This window comes from Vicia villosa, linkage group LG5 (assembly GCF_029867415.1).
Source record: "Vicia villosa cultivar HV-30 ecotype Madison, WI linkage group LG5, Vvil1.0, whole genome shotgun sequence".
In the NCBI taxonomy this organism is placed as follows: domain Eukaryota; kingdom Viridiplantae; phylum Streptophyta; class Magnoliopsida; order Fabales; family Fabaceae; genus Vicia; species Vicia villosa.
Genome location: NC_081184.1, coordinates 69,494,200 through 69,509,771, shown reverse-complemented (window position 1 = coordinate 69,509,771; position 15,572 = coordinate 69,494,200). Strand labels below are relative to the sequence as shown.

General features: G+C 37.2%; 1 non-coding gene across 1 annotated transcript; it reads right to left on the bottom strand.

Moving 5' to 3' along the window:
* Positions 1-15,402: 15,402 nt before the first annotated feature.
* On the bottom strand, positions 15,403-15,509 carry LOC131608319 (small nucleolar RNA R71). Its single transcript, XR_009285586.1, has one exon. It is a non-coding gene; the product is annotated as a small nucleolar RNA R71 (small nucleolar RNA).
* Between the last annotated feature and the right edge of the window lie 63 nt (positions 15,510-15,572).

The following is a 15,572-nucleotide window of genomic DNA, read 5'->3' as shown; positions in this document are numbered from 1 at the left end:
GGCATAGAATCACGAAATCACCATGGCTAGGGCATAAATGAGCATCACGTTCGTTTTCACGTTTTCGGGCGTTTTTAGGACGTAAAAGTTGTACCATTGAATTCGTAGCCCTCTAATTAGGGGATATGTGCGTATAGTTTGCTTGTTTAATGTTGATGGTCCATGTTTCAAAATTAAAGATACGGTGAGGAAGACCTGCGGAAAAATCCGCAGGTAAAGCCGCAGCAGAATCCGTAAAAGAATCCGCAGGGTTGGAGGTAGAAGATGATGACGAGGACGCCTGACCCTTTGACTGCATGTGTGTGCGTTCTCCATTCGTTGGTCAAACGCTCTCTTTCTCCCTCCACACGTGGCGCCTCTTTGTTGGCTGGTAAACGTTTCAAAGGATTCTCTCTCCCTCTCATTGGTGCACGCGTGGGATGCTGGGTCCCAGGGTTTGACTTTCCCATTAATCATTTGTTTTTATATATTATGTTTCTTTGATGATTAATTATTAACAAGCTAAATGCAACACAGATGGTGGAGAAGCCTATGCGCTGACTTCAAGGTCCTGGGTTCGAACCCAGGCTTTGTATTATTTTTGTGAAATATGTTGAAAATAGGTCCAATGCAGTTACCTCCTGAATGCCCACGGTGAAACCTCCAACGTCAGCCATTTGATCATTCTGGACGCACATCTGATGGACCAAGATACAAATTCCACCGTGCACCCTCAAGAGCCTGGTCCATGTGATTCCAGCGCCTCATGTTTGTCTTCCCATCTTATTTTTATTTCTTTTTTTGTTTAATTTTGTTTATTTAACCATAAATCTTTTTTTACCACCAACTTAAAATTAATTTTTTAATTAACTAGAATTAGGTTTTATAAACTATTTTAATTTAGTCATAGAATAAATAATCTAGATTTAGTGTTAATTTAATTTAATGTGGTAACTAAGATTAGGTTATGATTAGAATAGTTTTAATTAGTAATTAAATTTGATTAATTAGGATAACTAATTTAGATTAACATTCTTCACTTTATTTTCTTAATTAATTAGCTAATTTAATTTAGTAATTAATTTAATTCCAATTTAGTAAATAATTTAGTAAACCTAGGTTTATCCTCACTTGATTTTCTTTCTCGACTTTAATTTTCTCTCGATTCTCTTCTCATCTCCAAATTCCGTTGATTGTCGCATGAGTGTTTATTTTAGTTTTTTATTTAATTTTCATTATTTAAATTCTAGAAATTATGTATAGGTTGCTTATTCAATTTTTATGTAATAGTAACTAGGATTTATTTTCCCGCACTTTAATTTCCGCATCCCCCAATTTTTGGTTATGTATCCTAGGGGTGATCGTATCCGAACCAATCCAAAAGCAAAACCTCAAATCGAACCAATCCAAACCGAAACCGCAAAAAACCGAGTTTGGTTTGGATGATTTTGGATGATTTTTGGACTGAACCGCTCGGTTTGGTTTGGTTTGCGGTTTGTATTTCACAAAACCGAACCAAACCGCATTTTTAACTTAAGTTTTGAATTTTAATAATTAATTTATTATCTTTCCAAATCCAATTGCACACACCCACACCTCACATTTTAAATTTTAATAATTAATTTATTAACTTAAGTTTTGGCATCATCCCCTTAGTTTTTGTATTTTATTGAGCTACATATATATGTAATTCTCTACTGTCTAATATATGTATTTCATTTATAATGTATCTTTAGTTCTCTACTGTTCTTGTAATATAATTTCTTTTGTTTGGTATAATATCATATATTATATCGACATTGAATTACTTTCCTTTTTCCTTTTATTTCAGTACATTTTTATTTGATAGTGTAAACCGCAGTCCACCGAACCGATCCTAACCGCATTGGTTTGGTTTGATTTGGATGACTTATTAAAAATCAACCGAACCAAACCGAACCGCATGCATTTTTATCTCGCAGTTAGGATGACTTTTATGCTCAAAACCGAACCAAACCGCACCGCGAACATCCCTAATGTATCCCCCTAATCCCGAAGTCCTGTAATAACGTAAGATTTAATTTGCGCACTTTATTTTTCCATCAATATATTAACTGTGTGGTTAGTAAAGTAGGGAGTGACAAAACAATTAACTGGACATAGATCATTAAACTGCAAGATAAAATATCTGAACTGAATCACATGATTGGTGCACACACTCACCTGTAGGGTAACCCTCTCTTCGTTGTCTTTCGAATAATACTAAATTCCCTTCGAGCATAGCGATACCTTAGCCTGTTGCCTTCGATTCAAATCATCATAGTCCCTTCGATAAAAGTCATAGTCCCTTCGAGTTGTCTACGATTAAAAATGATCTTGTCCCTCGATGTTGCTTCGATTAAATGATGACCATCCCTCCGAATGCTAAGGTATCCTTACTGGTTACCTATAAATGACTATTCCATCCTTTCCTAAAGAATTCCTGCCCTTCTTATGGTATGGATAAACTTATGGAAAACGATGACCCTCGATGACCCGTACATCCAATGAAAGGACTACCTACCCTCCTTATGGTATGGATAGCCCTTTCAAATAAAAGACTTAAAGAACAAGAAAGATCCAATCTTAGGGTAGGTGCTCTTAATTGCTTGCTCAATTCAAAAATCAAAATGCTTTTCACACCTCCTATTTCAAAATGATTTCCAAAAGGCTACACTTATTTACAAGTTAAAGTCCTTATTCAAAAAATATTTTTCTAATCACACACTAAACTTTTTCAAACAATTCAAACAAACAAGTGAACTAAGCAATTAAGAGCCCATGGATAACCATGGATACAAAGGGTGCTTACACCTTCCCTTTGTATAACCTAACCCCCGAACTCAAAATATTTCAAAGGTCTTTCCTGTTCTTTATGCCTTTCCAAATTGGATAAAATAAAAGTCGGTGGCGACTCTTGCTATCCACAACATTTTTAAAAGCCAGTTCTCCCACCGTGTTACAAAATGCATCACCATTCATTTGCTTATCATATCATATAATCATCATCCCATTACATCAACACCACAATCATCTCAATTAATACCACACATACATCATATTTATCATGTTATAAACCATCACAACAACACCTTATTACAACAACCATATACTCAATTATAATCCTCTTCACAAGCATATATCTGTTTACCAGTGATTTCTGATAAACAACCGCTAGTCTTTCAAACTGTTCAATTTGGTAACTAATAGGATCGACTAGATTGATCCTAGGTCATGTGTCTCAAAGTTTTAGTATTCCTAAGTTCATTTCATAAGTGGTCATGTTTGTGATTTATAATCCTTTTCTATAAAAGAAATTAAGTATTGTCTAAGAATTAAGAAAAGTCTTCGACTCTAAAGTGCTGTGAAAGATGTACAGTTGAATCTAAAAAGGAGTGTAAGTATTGTAGATTATAGGAAAATGAAGGTTTTGACAAAAATGTAAAAAGTCTGACTGAAAGTAAAGGAAAGAAAATGGAGAAAGACTGGAAATTTATGAAACTAAATAACTTTAAAGTAAAGAAAACAATGGTGTTTGCATACATACATGATCAACTGACTCTTTTCTCTCTCTCTCTCTCTCTCTCTCTCTCTCTCTCTCTCTCTCTCTCTCTCTCTCTCTCTCCGGTACTTCGAGTATTTGAGTGATTTTTGTATACAATGTGAAAAACACACCAATCTTAAAACCTAAGATTCCTATTTATAATTATTCGACCCTAACGGTCTCTACATATATGAGTGCCACGTTCAATATTTCAAACGAAAGGATCTTCTGATGATACCACGTGTTCTTCTGGCGAACAAACTTAAGTTCAAATTTCAAACTCTTCCCACTCGAAGCCCCTTTGAAATCATCCAACATAGCTGTCGAAGCATACTTCTTCACATTCAAGAATTTTCAATTTTACACACTTGAAGCTGTATTTACCTCGACGTATCAAGTCTTAATAAGAATAAAAATAAATATAAAACAGAAATAGCCTCTATGAAGCCATATTTCAAACTATTTTTGAATATGATGTTCTTAAACCTTGGTCGAAATTCTCAGCTAACAAATTGCCCCTAATAAATGTCTATTTCGAATGAAAGTAGAAATGGACATTTTTTGTAATCCAGATTTCGACCAAAAGACCTTTCAGTAGCCTTTAGCACATGACGTCATAAGAAATTATGACTTGCTTCTTGAAAAACGTCTATTCAAGACGTGCGTGCATCAATTATCATCATGAGCAACAATTTCCAATGTAATTGATTTGACAAACTTCTTACCTTCTCTTCCAGGATCGGAACACGTGTCCCACTACTTCAGTGAGGTGTAACCACTTCTTTCTTCACTTTTCAATATAAAAGCTTTCTTCTTCATTTTTTCCTATTTTCCTTTTCAGCAATCATTCAGAAAAATTCATTCTTCTTCTCTGATGTTCCTTCCTTTTCACCAAAACTCCATTTCAAGCTTTCTGCAACAATGTCTCCCAACAAGCAAAAGAAGTCTAAGAGCAAGAATTTAGGAACCTCCAAAGGCTCAACTTCTCAAAACGTCCCGACCAGCAAGCTTATTACATTTGGGAATCAAGAATTCATCACGCCTCCCAAACTCACTCAAGAACAAAAAGCAATCTATGCTTCTTAGGTACTCATCCCTTCTTCGCTTTCTGAAAAAACCCTAGGGTTTTAAGGCCTTTGATTGTTGATGGACATTTAGAGAAATACATAGAGTTTCTCCCTATTTATCATGTTACTAAACCCATAGAAAACAAAATTGATCCTCCTATATAGAATCTTGAGGATCCTGTTAAGAAACCCAGCAAATCCTCTAAGGATAAACTGGCTGAAAGCATCTTGAAACCCAAAGTAGCTAGAGCATCCTTTCAGGTAGATTATATCACTGATAATTTTAGGCCTTTTCGATCCTACCCTGTCGCACCCTAATTTTTGCCCTATACAAATCATTCATTTTAAGCATGTTGCATTTAAATTTATAAATATATGTTTATGTCCTTTTGTCATTTGTTTTTTTTTCAATTCTATTTTGTAGTGTTATTTCTTTTATGTTAAAATATTAATTTTTATTTGAATTTTAATTCTAATTTAATTTGAAATATTGTTTTAATTTAAATTATTATTAAAATTTGAATTACTTTTTTAAGTTTCTTTTATTTTGTTTCTATCATATTACTAACCAATTTCCTTTCTCTCTTGTTATTATTATTAGTATATATTTATGCATGTCAAAAAGTGAGAATAAAGAATATGCAAGTGGTCCCTAGGTGTTGTTTGTTGTATCAGGTTTCTATTGTTCACAATATTCCAATAACAACGTCCAAAATTGCTGTCACACTGCTATCCCATGCCAAACATTAGAGTCCAAAAAAACTGTCTTTTCTCTTGGCCACTACCCTGCACTTTACAGTCCCAATACGTCCAAAAATTACACAAAAATGGACATCCACAACCTGCATAACAAAAGCACAAAATCAGAGCAACAAATTTGTTCAAATTTCATCCAATTTCCCCCCATTTTTACATAGGTTTTCACTATAAAACAAGGGGAGAACGTTGATACCAGGGAGGAAAAAACAAGTAAGAAAACTCTGCAAAAATTCCATTAGCTTCCTCCCAAACTTCCCAAACCTTCAGCTCACCACCACCGTACCAAAAACCCTTCACGCACAAATCCTTTCATACACTGACCTTCACTCTTCTGCAAACACACAAACACAAATTTCCATCACCAATAACTCAACGTGCCTCATCATGATTTGAAAGTAACAATTAACAAGCGGTAGGAAAGAATTGAAGCCAAATCAGAACGAGACTCACCTTGCCGTTCTTCAACGCAGCAGATCCGTTACTGACTCACACCGCATAACCTTCAGCAACAATACTGACGAAGTAGCAACGCAACACAGCAATACATTAGCAACCACGAAGCATCGTCACCGATTGAAATAGAAGAGGAGCATTATCGAAATCAGAAGAGAATCAAATACAAGTTCACCGTGGATTCGTCCCTCCGAGAACATTCAGAGTCGGTAACTTTTATTTTGAACCTTTGCTTGTGTTAACATATACTATTACCTGAGTCGAATCACCATTGATTTGTTGTTACTAAACTTGAATCATTTGTTCTTGCTACGCATTCAATTTGAACCTTGTTGTCTGATTTATGCTTGCCGTGAACGAATCAAACGTGAGAGAACCGAGAGAGTTTTTGTCGAAGATCTATTTGCAGTGACAGAGGGGGATTTTCGTTGAGAGATTTTGAGAGACGTAGATCGAAAGAGAGATCGCAAGAGTTTTGTATCATTTTTCTTTCAATTTTGTTTGCTAATGATTAAGCAGAGATAGAGACCGAGTGAGGAGAGGAAACGAAGTCGTGAGAGTGAAGAGAGAACCGAGAGCGATACAGCGAGAGAGTGAGCAGAGATGAGAGAACCACGCGAAGAAGCCATGAAAATCGAGTGAGAGAGTTGAATCGCTGAAGAAAGCGCCGTTCTGGGCACTTTGTTTTCTTTTCCAAACCTATCTGTTTAGTTTAGAGAGAGCTGGGTCCTGGGTTGACCCGACCCAGGCCCATTGTTTTTTTTTGTTTTTTGTTAGCTCTCTTTTGGGCCTGTTTTCATTTGCCTTTGGGTAACCATAACTTACTTTCTCTTTTTCCATCATCAGACACCTCTCTAATTCTTCCATTTCTGGCGCTAGTTGATTCAAGTCTACCATGTTAACTCCTAAAGCAGGAATTTTAGAAATCCTCACTTTCTGAAACTTCTTTCTAAGGCCTTAAGTAGCCTCATTCACCTTTCCCACAAGGCCTTAAGTAGCCTTAGGTCTAGAATTTTCTGCAGGGAAACCTTCGACATCAGTGTTGAAGGAAGCATTATCAGTTAGGCTTTCAGTATTCTGCTTTCCAATTGAGACATCTTCCACTTTATTTGCCTCATTGTCTCCAATTTTGACCATATCCACCATGTTGATCTCTAGAGGTTTAGCATAGTTGGTATCTGCAACATGAAGGGGGTCAACATCAACTTTCATATGGCTTATGGCTTTGTCAGCAAACTTCAAATGTCCATCCTTGATAGCATTTTGAATAAGATCCTTGAAAAGAAAACATTGTGAGGTTTTATGGCCAAGGAATCCATGATATTTACAAAAGCCTCTTTTCTTCCATTGTTTTAACGGAGGAATTTTAGTATTCGGAGACACTATCATTTGGCCATCTTTTACCAATAAATCAAAAATCTCATCACACTTTGTAACATTAAATGTGTATGTTTTCTTAGGAAATTTATCATTCTTTTCTACTTCGACAGGGTTCTTGCCATTCGAAGGTGTGAGCATTTTACAAGAGTATGGAGGTGCCTCTTTTAATTCAGTCAAATCCACTCCAACTTCCTCAAAATCATAGGAATCGTTGAAGGTTTTGAATTCTTCGTCTTCGGCTTTGACATAAGCCACTCTTTCTTTTTTATAACTCTTGTTTGCTCTGGACTTTTCATCCTTCAATCGTTCGACTTGTCGAACTCTGTCTGCTAATTGGGTCATATCCCTTAGATATTGGGTATCTAACTTCTTTCTGATGGAGTAATTTAGCCCTCCTGCAGCCATTTTGACTAGTTCATGTTCAGGAACTACAGTGAAGCATCTAGATTTTAATAAACGGAACCTATTCAAATAATCATCTATAGGTTCAGTAAATTTCCTTTTAATGCTAACAAGTTCCTTAAGACTTATCTTAGTCTGCGCCATGTAAAATTGCTCATGGAACCACCTTTCTAGATGAGGCCATGCATCTATAGAATTTGGTGGCAACATAGTGAACCATGTAAATGCATTCTTTGTTAAAGAACCAGGGAAATACTTTATTCTTAGGTTTTCACTATTCTCCAAATCTCCTGCCTCAGTCAAATATCTGGCTATATGTTCGACAGTTGATTCACTAGCGTCCTCTGAAAATTTTGTAAATTTGGGGATTTTACAACCCCTTGGTAACTCAGTTTGTAAAATAAAATCTGCCAAAGGAGATGTATAATTTGGGCGTCGAAGCCCTGTGTTCATGCCATTCTGGGCCATAATTCTTTCGATCATGGTAGTTAAGTTATTTTCAGCCACCATGTTATCTTGTCTAACCCTATGGATTACTTCATCTGCATTTTGATCTCTATTAACCATCACTATTCTCCTAGGTTATTCCTCAGGGGCTTGTTGTCGAATCTCTTGTTGTTCTACCCTTGCTCCGATGTCTCTTTCAACGACATTTTGTCTGGGTGGTTGAACTTGGTCTGCTATGTGCGCCATCCGCAATGATAATTGTTGATAGGACTGGTTATTTTCTTGGTTAGTCCTATTGACATTTTGGATTAAAAGGGAGAAAATTGCATTCACTCCACGATCAAGAACTCCAACCATATCATGGTTGCTAGCGTCCATTTGTTGCCTAAACTCTGCTTGATTATTAGTTGTTAATGCAGGCATTTGGTTCGACAGACCTTGGTCTTGGGCACTTCGACCCACAAAGCCATCATTTTGTATTGGCAAAAAATTGGCCATATTAGGTTGTGTATATGTGGATGTGCTATTATGTAATCCTGACATATAAGAGGATGGCATTCCATATGGTTGTTCTCTCCAAGGCCTGAAACTCTCAAACCCTGGTGGCCTAGGGGTTGAAGGTTGTGTCTGGTTTCCAAGATATGTTGAAAAAGAGCCAACTTGAGTACTTGATGGAATATATGTTGTATTTAAAAAAGGGGGCACTGTGGTCGAACTAATTGTGGGCATAGTCCCTGTGGACATTGGCATAGAATTATTTGTGTCCATAGATCCTGTGGATGTGGGCATGGCCTGAGAACAATTTATGGCCATAGATCTTGTAGATATAGGCATGGCATGAGAACTAGGCATAGTGGTCAATGCATTGGTCGAACTTGCAACGACCATGCCTGACCCTTGTGGAGGATTTTGTCCTCCTTGATGTCGCACGCTCGCGAAAATGGACAACAGAGTCGCCACTAACATATCTATCCTAAAAGGAAAGGAACGTCAGCAAACCTAAGATGAATAAGCACGAGGTCTTTCGACCAGAGGTAGGGTACGGAAGTCGGTTACGCGAGGGGAAGGTGATAGCACCCCTCACGCCCATCGTACTCGATGGTATCCACCTATGTTCGTTGCTATCTAAAAGGTGTGTACTATAAATCTAAGGTTTAATGTTAAGGGAATGCCTGCAAAGGAAAGAAAAAGAAACACGGGGAAAATAAGGTTTATAAATAGTTGTGCTCGCTTAGGCCCCGCGACCCAATGCCTACGTATCCTTTTCAGGAATCAGAGCGCCGTAGTTCGGCTCCTTAGTTTTTGTTTGTTTTTGTGTTTTTTAGTGGACGAAGTCACATTCGCACTCCGCTGCTCGACCTCTGGAGTCTTAAGCTGGGAATGGAGCGGAAGTAACGTGTCCGATTAGGAGAAAGAATGCCCTGAAGGCAAGAGAAAGAATGCCTCGGAGGCAAGAGAGTGAAGAAAGATTTTGAGCGTTTCGAGGAAATCCCTTAAGCAAGGGAAACTCGAGTTACTCTTTGGTTGGTGTTTTTTAGAAGTTGGGAACTTACGCCTGAATGGTACCCTTAAGCAAGGGAGATCCAAGCACTCGAACATTCCCTTAAGCAAGGGATGTTCAAGCTTCCATTCCCTTTTTTAAGAATTTTCACTTTGATTATTAGTGTTTTAAGTGTTTTCTTTGTATTTTTTATGGGGATTTAATTTGGATAGTTGTTAGATGCTTTAAAGTTGAAAAGGAAAAGAAACTAGCCTAAGTATGAAGGGAATTTCTACCTAATGTTATCATGGTTTCTACCTAAGGTTAGGAATAAAAGAATACGAAAATAAAGATCACAATTAGAAGTTAACAAGTAGGATACATGAAAATAGTACAAGAGCATGAAATAGAACAAGTCAAAATATAGCACAAAAGTGAATTAAAAGTACTATTATTTTTATGTTGATTTTTATGAGAGAAGTTGAATCACAAGTCGAGTAGAAAGACTAAAACAAATAGCCTAAAACTAATATTTTTTATGATTATTTTTTTATGACAAAAAATTAGATTAAAGTCTAAAAATATTAAGAAAAAATTAGCATTTTTACTACTAAAAGAAGTGAAAAAAAAACTAATTAAAGTCTAAAAGAATCAATTAAAAAAATAAGGAAATAGGGGGTGCAATCCTGAATTGCAGGGTGTGAAAAGCAGTTAGGGCGCAGGCCCAGCCCAAGGGCGTTTTTGTAGAGTTTTTGTCTTATGCCAAAAGAAGGCAATGGGCCAGGGGTGTTGTGAATAGCAATGATCAGGCCCATGGATATTTTTGTTCAGACTTAGATTTTTGTGATTCAGAGACTAATGCCAAAAAGTGAAGCGTTGGGCCACTGGGGGTGTAAAAATTAACTCGGTGAACATGGCCCAACATTGATTGTTTTGATCCATTTCTTTATTATTCAGATTTTGCATTTAAACCTAACTAATAACAATTAATCAGACTTTATGGTACCATTAATCAGGTTTATTTCACATTCAATCTTAAATTAAAAGATAAAAAAAGATGAATAAAAATAAAATAAAAATAATTATGAAAAGGGGATTTTAGGGTTACCGCAAGTGACGATTGGAATTCCTGAACTCAGTTCCTCTTCTCACGAACGACGGCGCGGTTCACCATCTCCGATCGGCTCTCGACCATGCCTCCCGCCGTGAACAGCTACGACGGAGCCAGCAACATCGCTCATCTCTCTTCTCCGCCTCCGTTTGATCATCTCGCGTCTCACTCTCAGTGTTCTCAAATCTCCGAAAACAAATCCGGTTCTAGCTCGATGAAGATGAAGGACGAACGAATTGACTTCGGTTTCCAGGTATTTCATTCTCTTCCTCTCACGCTGTGATTCTCTGTTGTTGTGCGAATTGAATCGTTGATGATGATGATGATTGTTGTTCTTGTGGTGATTGAAGGTTGCTGAGTTCTTGATGAATTTGCAGGGGATTCAATGGTGATTTGTTGATGAAGTTTCAATGGTGAATCTTTGGTGATGGTGATCGATTCTGTTGCGGAAGCGTGGATGGAGGAGAATTGAGTTGAAGATGATTTCCGGATTTTGGGATGATTAGAGATGAAGAAGGTTGAAGCAGGGATGAAGATAATGAAAGAAAGATGAAGATTGAAGAAGGATGATTGATGAGTGAATTGTGGAGTTCAGAGATGATGATGACGAATGAAGTGGCAGAGTGGTGAAGAAGATGAAATGGTGAAGAAGTGAAGAGAATTATGGAAAATGAAGGGAGAGAATTGAAGATGAAGTTGATTGTGGAGTTTGAAGAGATTGGAGAAGAGTGAAGGATTGGTGAAGTTGATGAAAATGGTGGAGGCTTCTGAATTGGAGGGAAATTCTGTTATATAGAGGAGAGGGAATTTGATTCAGTTAGAGCTTAAATGATTAGAGCCCTTGGATTGGGAGAGTTTGTTATGTGATGAATGGAGGAGATTGAGTCTGATTAAGAGGTTAGTTACAATCTGTTACAAACTGTTTTTATGGTTATCATTCTGTTAGAGCTTGGTCACTTTTTATAGGTTGGTTAGAGAATCGGTTATGTGGTGGTTAGAAAGTTGGTTACTCAATGTTTTTTCTGTTGGTTCTCTTTTCTTTTGTGAATAAGTTCTAATGTTTGGTAAATGTATATTGCTGCTAGTTAGAAAGGTTAGGGTGATGGTTAAGTGGTTAGGACAGTTAGTGTAGCCTTATATAATGCTGATTGGCTTGGTAAATTGAAACCGGAACTGCTTATGTTAGTAAACTGATATGGCTTTTTATTTTTGCTGCAGAATTGATTTTATTACGGTTTTTTTGCAGGATCACATGGGAGCTTGGTGGAAGCATGGAGATGAATGAAAGACTTTGAAGAGATTTACTTATTGGATGCAAGGTGGGATGACTCAAAGGCTTGGAGAAAGATAGGTCTAGGACATAGATACGATCTTGAAATGTAATAACAGGATATTTGTATTTGTGTATATTTTTGTGTCATATGGTTTAGCAATATTTGAACTTGGATGATGTAGACTCTCTTGGGATGTATTTGTGATGCAACTTCGCTTTTGGAATCTTTTTGTAATGGAATATTTTGTAATGACTTGTATATCATATAGCTTGAACTTTATTTGGAATCCCTCTTATAGATTATGATCATGGTCAAGCACCAATACAACCCCGTATGAACTTTAAAAGTTCAAATTGACTTTCTTTGTATCACTGGCATGAACATCGTTTGAAAGTGAATACTAAATATCTTGAATGTGTTTATGGTCAACACTCCACCTTTATAATTAGCTTTTATTAAAAGTCAACCACATACTAATAACTTTTTCCTTGGGTCATGGTCCAAGATAACTTGTTCTTTTTTTTTTTCTAAATGAAACTCACCATGTATTGCACCATAACTCATAATTTGACCAGATAATTGTGTCCAAACTCCATAAGAGGATCCTTTTGATTGCAACATGAATAGGGAAATAAACCCTAATCCAGTCGATGCCTTTGATCCATCACCACTAATTTAATGAAACAACATTGTTCTTAATGAATGTATGATGTGTTAATGACCTAATGGATGAGATTATGAGATGCCTAAGCCGATTGGAAATAAAATTAGGTGGGCAAATTTTGGGGTGCAACAGCTGCCCCTATTTAATCGTCTTAAACCTGAAGGAGAGATTGGCGTCAGCCTTTCTAACATTCAAGGTAGAAGAAGATTAAATATCAAGTGAACCTGAAAATTTGCCTGAAGAAAGATTGAATTCACTGGGGTAGAAATGGTGTCAACTCCGCTGAGGAAGATTGTATCAACTCTGGATTGAACAAATTAACTCTGGGTTACATATCAACTCTGGGTTGAAAAAGAAAAGTGGGTTGACTCTGGGTCGAAGAATAAAGGGGAAGTCAGCTCTGGGTTGGATAAGAGGTAAACATCAATTTGATAACACGATTTTATATCGTATATTTAGCTTAAAATCCATAGATATTTATAGCATTTTCCGTTTATTATGTTAATTTATTATGATATTACGCGAGTATTTGCTTTGTTTCAGGTTTTACACTTCAATTACGACTATTTGCGAAAAGGAAAGAAAATAGAGCTTAAATGACCGATATTTATGCCTAAAAGACGAAAAAGGAGTGCTGAAGCGAAAGAGGGGTGCAATTAGGACCCAAAAGGCCCAAAAGAGATATTCAGCCCACCATGGAACCAAAGGCGCGTGGCCCAAACCTGCCCAGCAAGTGGAGACGCACGTCTCCACGTCCTCTATGCCACGTCAGCAAAGGGAGACGCACGTCTCCATGTTCCTACATCTTCTCCACTTGAGACGCACGTCTCAAGTCAGTCAAGCTGCCTCCTGAAGAAACGGAGATGCACGTCTCCACACCCAGTCTACAAAAAGTTCCTCTTTTCACGCAACGTCACAACAAAACCTCTCCTATAAATAGGACCTGCTATCTCACTTCCAAAGGGTCCGATTTCCTGCCAACGAAGTGTTGCCGAAATTGTACCGCGAACCGCTTTTCTTTATTCTGCTTTCATTCAACCGTTTATTTTCTCACAACGATTTCTACACTGGAGATTGTTGTGAAATTTTCGTAGATCTAGCCTTACGTTAGATTTATCGCTTTTATTTCCTTGTTTTTATTTTCTGCCATTTAAATTCCGAAGAACGATCCAGCCAACCTGTGGTGGAAGTTCAGTACTTGAAGATCCAGTTACCATTTATTTAATTCAGGTTTTTATTTACCGCCTTATTCATATTTGTTTGCATGATATATTATATGCCATTTAATATGCTTATTATTATGAACCGAACCGATTTATGCATGTTTAATCGTATTAATATGTCTGGCTAAATTACTAAAGGTGTCGGTATGTAAAGTAAGTTAACCGTAGGGATCCGAAATAAATTGGCTTAATTATGTTTTATTAATTATCACTTATTTTTGGTTTATATGTCTAATTTAATTAGTAAGTCTTAAAACCAATAGAGCGAAAGTTTGAGGGGTTAGGACGGTCAAAGGTTAAAATCAATAGAGCGAAAGTTTGAGATCTTTAACCAGATAGTAGACATAGGAAATTAGTTTTAAGGATGGCGAAAGCGTATTAAAACTAATTGGAACTTATTTATTTTCAAAAATTGTTTTTACACTCGAGCGGGATGGCGAAAGCGTACGTTAGGGTTATTAGCTTGCTCCGAGTCAACAGAGCGAAAGTTTGAGATTAGGAGATTTAAATAGATAACAACCTCGTAAAATAGGCATTTTATTAATTACATTGTTTCCAAAAAGCTCTTCTAAAATCTAATGGGATGGCGAAAGCGTACATTAGGATTAGGATAGTAGTCTGAATCAACAGAGCGAAAGTTTGAGACGAGGATTTTTAATCAATGGAATTAGTAAAGATTTTTAATTTAATTATGCAAAAGCCAATGGACCTTCGGATTACCTTTAGTTAAACGAAATACATATTGATACCTGTCTTTTATTATTATTCTTTATTTTCTCACAATCACTTTCCCTTAGGAACAATCGAAATTTTAGTACTCCTAGCTTTACATAGTAACCTTAGATAACGGTAGATCGATTCATAGTCCCTGTGGATTCGATATCTTTTAAAACTACACGACACGACTGTGCACTTGCAGTTATCAGATTTATAGACACGTAAAGTCGCGATCAAGTTTTTGGCGCCGTTGCCGGGGACTATTTAAGTCGATATCGTAACTCACTGTTACACCGTAGAGACTAGGACAATTCTTCCCTTTCTTTCTGAACGATTGTATGCCAAATACTCGTTCACAAGGAGGAGATTTAATACAACAAATTAACGAGATCGAACGTTTCATTAACGTCAAACGTCGAGCTCGCAATCTTCCCGAAGTAGCAGAAATTCCGATTAATCAGGAATTGACTCTTACTGATCAAATCAATCAAATTATCCCGAAGTTAGAGATGGCTGCTATTCGTCCTCTTAGAGACTATGCCGCTCCTTCGCGCGCTGAACCGCATTCGAGTATCGCACCACCTACGATTGAGGCGAACAATTTCGAACTGAAACCTTCGTTGGTCCAAGCTGTTCAACAGAATCAATTCTCTGGAAGCCCTGTAGACGACCCCAATCTCCATTTATCCGTGTTCGTGCAATACGCCGACACTATCAAAGCCAACAACGTTAGTTCCGAAGCTATTCGATTACGCCTTTTCCCTTTCTCCTTGAGAGATAGAGCGAGAGCGTGGCTTCAATCCCTGCCTTCCAATTCCATAACTACGTGGGACGAATTGAAGAGAGTATTCTTAGCGAGATACTTTCCGCCTAGCAAAACTGCTATGCTCAGAGGTCAAATCAACGGATTTACCCAGAAAGATAACGAATCGCTCTTCGAAGCTTGGGAACGTTACAAGGACATGCTTAGAATATGCCCTCATCATGGACTCGAACCATGGCTGATCATCCATACTTTCTATGGTGGTCTCTTATATAACACTAAAATGACTAT